At 38.0% G+C, this 6,000-nt stretch overlaps 1 protein-coding gene across 5 annotated transcripts in view; it reads right to left on the bottom strand.

Annotated features, from left to right (window-relative positions):
* Positions 1 to 380: 380 nt before the first annotated feature.
* The window catches only part of LOC117814570 (coiled-coil domain-containing protein 73-like), a 58,035-nt gene continuing 52,415 nt past the window's right edge, over positions 381 to 6,000 (bottom strand). For all 5 annotated transcript variants that reach the window (XM_034685973.1, XM_034685970.1, XM_034685972.1 and 2 more), the window contains one exon: positions 381 to 1,804. The gene's annotated coding sequence lies outside the window, so the exon portion shown is untranslated. The remainder of the gene's footprint in view (positions 1,805 to 6,000) is intronic.

Raw genomic sequence — 6,000 nt, 5'->3', positions numbered from 1 at the left:
GAAGTCTGACTTTAATCTCAGAAGTCTGACTTTAGTCTCAGAAGTCTGACTTTAATCTCATAATTCTGACTTTAATCTCACAATTCTGACTTTAATCTCAGAAGTCTGACTTTAATCTCAGAATTCTGACCTTAGTCTTAGAAGTCTCACTTTAATCTCATAATTCTGACTTTAATCTCAGAATTCTGACTTTAATCTCAGAATTCTGACTTTAATCTCACAATTCTGACTTTAATCTCAGAATTCTGACTTTAATCTCAGAATTCTGACTTTAATCTCAGAATTGGCCCTAATCCTCTTCTGTAATTCATAGATAATGTACACATATAGATACATGTGTACATTTAAATTATGCTAATAGGAACACACAGAAATTTAGATATTTTGAATGATTTACTCAACTGTTTATTACAAGATGTAGAAAATAAAAAAATGTTAAACATGAGAGAGAAATTGAAAAGAAACTGCAACAGAGCATCAAAGCCAACATGTCTTACACAACACATGCATTATGACTCTTCTAGTAAGGACAAGTTCACCTGAGTATATGAAGCTGGGTGTTTCAATCCCAAATTGGTGGCCTGGGTCAATATGGCTTTTCAAAATGATCTTATAATGACAGCACATGTACAAAATCTGGGTGTTTGTGTAAATTCAAATCGACACTGCTACAAAAAACAATATTTTGATGATACATTTTAAGGGATCAAGTGTTTGATGAAATAAAAAATGACAAACAGTTTTAATAAATGTTATATAAGTTACTACACACTTGATTTTTATCCATTTTAGAAGGCTGGGTTGTTGTAAAAGGCTGTTTCCACCTGACTGACTCATCAACACATGAGAGGAGTATCTGTGGTCAGACGCTCTGTCCTTTACAATCCTCTGCCAGGGAACATTAACTTAAAGAGGGGCTTGTGTTCACATGTGTTAATTACACTGCTAATTGATTTTTGTTAATTGGGACTGGGAGGGTGTTGTGATTACTGTTTCTTTAATTATATATCTCTAACGAGGGTTATGGTGTTGTTTTCTGTCCGAACTCTTAATTACTCCGACAGAAGCACCACCAGAGGTAACATGGTGTCACTCACAGTAAGAGCTCCTCTGGGACATGAAACCTAGTTATGTCAGGACTCTAATTAAGTTTAATTAGCGTGTTAACAGTTACAAGCCTTTTGAACTGACAACACTGCATGGCCTTTGATGTTTATTTACCTGGCTCAACATGTTGTGAACACATACAACAATATAAACCCAGCCTCACCTCCACATCATATCTGCTACTGCTCCTTAGGTCAGTGAGACAGAGCGGGCCAACCAGAACCAAATAAATACAAGTTAGAACACAGCGCTGACTAACATCTGCTATGTTGAACTGTTGTTAACTGTTGTTAACTTCATAAAACACTTAGGACACTGAAGCAATGAAATATGTCAAAACGTAACACCAGTCAACATTTATCACTCCTGAGCTTTTTAACTTTATCAGACTCACTGAACGGTTAGCACAGACGGATCTTTAAGGTTCTAAAGATTGATCACTTTCAGGAGTCCCAAAGGACGTGCTACAGGAGAACTATAGGAACAGAAGCTTTCCTCCACAGCACAGTAAGCTTTGGTTATTCATTTATCAGTTCTCTGTCGTTTGTGCAGATGGAGCCTGTCTGCATTCAGAAACTGTTCGATTTTGGAGATCTGGGCTCTGAAGGATAGTTTTTCTGTGCTGGCTGAGGAGCAGGAGGGTTCACAGGGTTTTACTGAACTCAGACCTGCTGTTAAGGGAGGAGCTCTGCCATGCCTGCCCGAAAGAGAGACAAAAAGGAGTTACGTCTAAAGATAGAGCTCTCGTTGGTTCACAACATATATCATGTCATATTAATGTCTTAAAACTTGTATATTAAATGTATTTTGTTACCTGTTAAATTGATATTTCAGTGTTTTCGAAGTGGGTTGAACGAGTTAACTGTCACTAGTAGGTGTACGAGAAACAACCGATGCTGCTCAGTTCGACCCCCACATTGAGAAACTGCCCAGAGAAACAGCACGCATGCTAGCCTACATATAGAGCTGGGCGATATTGAAAATGATGTTATCATGATCAAATATTTCAGATCAGTGGATATCGATAATTATCAGGGTAAATATCAAATCATTATTTCATTTAAATATAAAGTCAGATTGTTGCTCCTGAGTGAAAGTTGAAGAAAGCAGACAGTTTGTTCATTTGTATCTGGATTTAGTTTCTGATGAACTTCTTGAATCCATCATTTCTGACGGTGCTAACAGGAAGCAGGTCTTTAATGGAAGATGAGATTTTTGTGATGTTTTGAGTTGTGCTCTCCCCTTTAAGATTACTAAGGGTTACAGGCAGAGTGACATTGTTTCTCTTAGTGCAGTGAATGCATCACGGTTGTTTGGTGTTCAGTTTGCGTATAGTCGCGGTGGACATTAAACGTGTTAGAAATGCAAAGCATGGGGCGCTGGTGGCCTAGTGGTCTAAGCTCCCCAAATACAGAGGCTACAGTCCTCGTCACAGGGGTCGCCGGTTCAATTCCCAGTCAGTCGACCATTTCATGCATGTCCTCCCCCGCTCTATCCCTGTGTTCCTGTCCTTCTTCAGCTGTCCTATCAAGTAAAGGCAAAAAAAAAGAAAAGCAATGCACAGCAGAAGTTGTCTCTGTGCTCTTCCTTTACCCACATCCTGAAAGTAGATTTAATGAAGTGTATGAAGTTAATAGTTAACACAGAGTCGACTCAGTGTCAGACTAACGACTCTGCTTTGAGCTGCTAGGTTTTCAGTTTTCTTCAGTGTCGCTGTCGCTCATTTCAGCTGTGTTTACATTCTGCTCCAAACATCTTTAAGCCCCGCCTACCTCTCATCCTGCGACATGATTGGCTGTTCAATGCAGTCTTCTTCTTCTGTTAAATGTTGGGTAGTAACTAGCGTTTAAGGCTCATTAGCGCCCCCTCCATTTTAAGTGGTTGAGGTGTGTACTTACAAAAAAAGTATTTTCTGTGGTCCATTTTGGAAATGTTAACGATCAATTATCAATTAATCAATAAAAAAAACATTATTATTCTTATGTAAAAAAAAAAAAAGCCAAATACGTGTTTTCCCCCTAAATTATATTTTCTACAGCAACAAAATGCATCTAACTGACAGGATTAAATAAGTGTGCATAATCTCATAATGTGAAGGGACATAATACTAACAGAAAAGTACTTCGGACTCACAGTGTCCAGTTTTCTGTCTACTCGTTCTTACTGAGAAAAAAAAATGTGTATTCGATCAGGTGTCAACCGGGCATACAGTCCAGCTGCAGAAACACGCTCAGACGGGTCTGATGTTGCTGCTCTGCAAACATAGCGTACTAGTTATTCCCACCAGTCAGTCTGCTTTGTATCTAACGGTTGGGAACTGTTCTGTTCAAAGTTGTCAACCTTCGTGTCGTTGGTGTTGTTGGCAGTAGTTGTGCATTGATCCTCTTAAAAAAGCGCATATGGAGATCTGACGCACAGCCAGCTGAGCGTCTCTGCTGTGTGCAACACCTTTAACAGCTGATTCACTGAAACATGCTTTAAACTTCAAACACCGCCCTGATAACTGAACGTAATATGAGACCACATGATGTTTGTTCCACGTGACGAAAAATTGAAAACAAAAATGCGTGTTTTAGCAATCAATTAATCTATACTCGATGAATTGTTTACATCCCTATAACCTATACAACCACACGGCATGCTTACATGATCAAAATAAACTGTGAGAGCTGCCGAAGAGAAGACTGAGCTGATATAACAAACTCTACACACGTCACTGTCTGTCGGGTCATCGTAGGTACTTCCTGCGTCACACAATGCAGAACTGATATATACCATAATATCAAAATACACAACATTTCAGTGACATGTATATTAGCTATAAACTTAAGACTTATCTTTTTAATCTAGCTTTTAATTTGGGATAATTTATTTTTAGCCCTGGACTACATTATTATTATTTTAATCATTGCTTTAATATTTATTTATCTTATTTAATTATTTATTTATTTATTTATTGTACTCATCGGATCTTTTTAACTCTACCTTAATTTTAACTTCTCTTTCCACTCTTACTTATTTTATTAATTTTATTGTATTGATTTTATTTTATTTTTAAGTATTTTATTTATTTTATTTTTCCCACTCTTTTCCAGAGATCATTTCCCGGGACATTTTCAGGACATTTTCAGTGATGATTAAAGCTGCTGTGAGGAACTTTTGTTTTGTATCGATTCTGGCACCCCCCTTGTGGACAAAGTGATACCTCTTATCTCTTGTCCTTTACATGCAAAAGGAGTGTTTTCAACAAAAGCCTTATCCTGTTGTGTTCAACAGTCAACTTTATCAGGCCATGCGATTATTTTCCATGAAAACAGTCAAATAAAGGCTGTTTCTGAAGCAAGATGTCCATCATCTGGTCTGACACCTACCCTCCCAGGGCAGTTTCAGGCATTAAAAATTACAACAGAGAAGGTGCCAGTGTTGCTGCTGATGGACTTGTTTGCTATTGAAGGTTATAAAGAGGCATCAGTATCATTTTCAGTCTGTTTCTCAGCCAGTTCAAAACTCCTCACAGGGCCTTTAAGCTTGTATGACAGTCTAAATTGAGTTCCTAATTTAGTTCCTAAATAGTCTAATATGTTCCTCTCAGTGGAAGTCTACATTGAAAGACGTGCAGTCTGTGGCTATCCATGAAATCATCTCTTACATGCTTAAAAATTATGGTAAATTAATTATAGAACAATTCAACCACAGATGTACAGCACTTCACTTTATTAGTGCAACCAAGTAACAATGATGGGCAACTCTCATCTCAGCTTTCTCTTTTCTTAAAAAATATTAAATTAGCTAAGAAAAAAACAAAAGAGCCAGCAAAGGACTCTGGAAGCTGCCTTACTGAAATACATAATAATAAGAATAATCAGAGGATCAGTGCATAAATTGACCTAAATAGATCTGAATGACAAAAATGGCCACAAATGTGGAATGGGGCTGTGTTTTTTTTAACATTGTCAGGTCGCACGCAGTCATGTTGGAATACTTTTCCATGACAATCTGTTATTTTCCAGGACATTTGACTTTTTCTCCCATTTTCCAGGTGTTTTCCAGTACTGGAAAACTGTTCAACTGTTTTCCAGGTTTTCCAGGTTTTCCAGGATGCGTGGGAACCCTGATGATCATGCCTTTTATAATTTTACCATTGCTGTTGTTTTCTGTCTCTGTTATTTAGTGAAGCACTTTGGGCTGCATGTTTATATGTATGAAAGGTGCTTTATAAATAGAGTTGAGTTGAGCTGTTCAGAGGAGGAGCACGTCTGTGTTGCATCCACTAATAGTGCAATAACAATCAGGCTTTATGGTGTCAAAGTGAAGGGCAAAACAAAAAAAACAGTAGAGCGTACACCTAAACCGAGATGAGTTTAGGTGGAGTCTTTCAAACGTAGCTAAATTGGCAGAAATGGCTGCGTCTGAAGAAACTGTAGCCTAGCTTGCGTGCTGTTTCTCCTGCAGTTTCTCATGAGAGGGACCGATCTGAACAGCATCCGTTATGGCTAGAACATTTACTAGAGATATAAAACTCATACAACCACACTTCAAAAACACTGAAATATCCCTTTAAAGCTGGGGTTGGTAGTCAGATTTAGATCCACTTTTTGTTCTACTGGTTAAAATGATCTTTATGTCCTGATGGTAATCAATACATAATGTGTTCTTAAAAAAGAGGTAAAAAAAGCTGCTATCTACAGCCGGAGTAAACCTGGGACAACACCAACCAATCCCTGCCATCAGGAGCCAAATGATGAAACCAATCAAATCCTGTCCTGCCGTTCTGCCCGCCTCCTGCAGAGCGTACATTTCATGTTTGTTTGTGTTTTTAACTTTCACTATGAGAATGTTTTGGTGTTTTCTTACCGCTGAGTGAGACATGAGTTGATGTAGTGCAAAACACAA

Source organism: Notolabrus celidotus, chromosome 6 (genome assembly GCF_009762535.1).
Source record: "Notolabrus celidotus isolate fNotCel1 chromosome 6, fNotCel1.pri, whole genome shotgun sequence".
In the NCBI taxonomy this organism is placed as follows: Eukaryota; Metazoa; Chordata; class Actinopteri; order Labriformes; family Labridae; genus Notolabrus; species Notolabrus celidotus.
The sequence above is the reverse complement of the archived record's forward strand: the minus strand, read 5'-3'. Positions and strand labels throughout refer to the sequence as shown.